Below are 1,856 nucleotides of genomic sequence, written 5' to 3' on the forward strand. Positions count from 1 at the left end.
CTTTTCCTTAAAAATCCAATGTTTGGAAATTTGGTGTTCTTGAACAACTTGGAAGATTTCTAAGGATTTCAAAGATTGAATGATGTTAATACTAGTGTTAATAGGATATTGTTAACTTAAAATATCCAAAAAAACCTCACCTTGTATTCTTAAGTAGTCCCCAAGGCCGAATCCACCATGAAAGAACCAATCCCTAGCTCAAGAAAACCCCCAAAAATGGTTGTTGCCCGTGACTGCCTTATATAGCCATAGGTGCTTCAGCGAGTTGTACCTTGCGATGTGCAGGTTGTACCTCGTATTACAAGTTTTTCCCTGATGGACACCTTTTAATAAAATGTCATAACTCCTTGTATAAATATCCAAATACCGAACCATTTGAAGCGTTAGAAACTAGACTCAAAGATCTTTAATTTAATAGGTTGTCCACCATATAACTCCTTATATATATATATATATATATAGGCATGCTCGTCCAAAGTTAGGTTTTGTGTGTACTCATTTGGAACTTTAGTGTATCATGTAATTTCCAACTTGACTTAGACTTAGGGCTCTCCTTAGACCCCATATCACTTATAATATGACTCATACACTTATTATCATACGAATCTGCTGGAACCTTCAAATCCCGATTCTGAGGTCGTTTGCTCAAAAATCAAACCTTAGTCAATTCTTCCAACTTAAAGCTTCCGAAATGAGAATTTTCTTTCAAAATCAACTCCGAAGTGAAGCTGCTCATGGCCTCAAACCGCCGAACGGTGTGCTAGAGCTCAAAATGACCAGTCGGGTCGTTATAAAGCTCCAACAAAGTTGGAGTTTTAAAATGATTTTGAAATAAAATATATAATTATAAACTACCTTTCTAAGTAAAAAATATTTTGAATTTTAGATTATGAATTAATTGGTTACTCTATTTGATTTAATAAATACAAATATCTTATATTTAGCTATAATAAAAAACAAAAATATAAATAAATAAACTACCCATTCAAATTGGGGAGTAAAATTATTGATAAATTATAATTTAGTAAAAAATATTACATTATTTAAATTCAGTAAATTACAAAATAAGAAAACTAATTAAATATTTCAATAGAAAAGAATGTACGAAAAGATGGGGATAAAGATAAAAATTTTATATTTATAGACTTAATTAATAAATAATAAATAAATAAATAACACTCAATAAAATTATTGATAAATTTAGACAATTGAAGAATTTTGAACAGTATAACATAAGTTTTTTAAAAAAATATTTTTAGAGTAATATAATATATCTCTATATTATAAAAAAGAGAAGTAATTTCAAAATATAAAAATAATTGACATGTTAATAAAAAGTCAGATTATTAAATGTATAGTACTAAGTACTTGCTAATTTAATAAATAAATAAATAGTAATCAGGAACAAATAATTGATTTGATTACTATTTAATGTGTATTCTTTGGTTTTGTATAGATTTTGTTATATTTTTGTACACTATATAATAAAATAATAACTAATATTTATTAAAATAATTTAATATATTAGATCATAACTTTATTAGATTAATATTCTGTTAAATTATCCGTGTATCACGCGGGTTCTAACACTAGTAAGAAAGAAAAGAAGAAGTAAAAAATGAAAAAGGAAAGACAAAAAAAGGAGAACAAATGAACAGAATAGTAAATGCAATACCTTGGGCTCGATCCCACGCCCTAAGGGCAGAAAATTAAGCCATGAGCTAGTGGCACCAAACAACTTTTTATTACTCTGTATGCCACTTAACTCATTTATAATGTTTTCTATATATACATACATATACATACAACGTTTCAATTGAGGTGTGTGGGTGGCGTACCACCCCCTTCATCCTTGG

Source organism: Nicotiana sylvestris, chromosome 12, assembly GCF_000393655.2.
Source record: "Nicotiana sylvestris chromosome 12, ASM39365v2, whole genome shotgun sequence".
Lineage (NCBI taxonomy): Eukaryota > Viridiplantae > Streptophyta > Magnoliopsida > Solanales > Solanaceae > Nicotiana > Nicotiana sylvestris.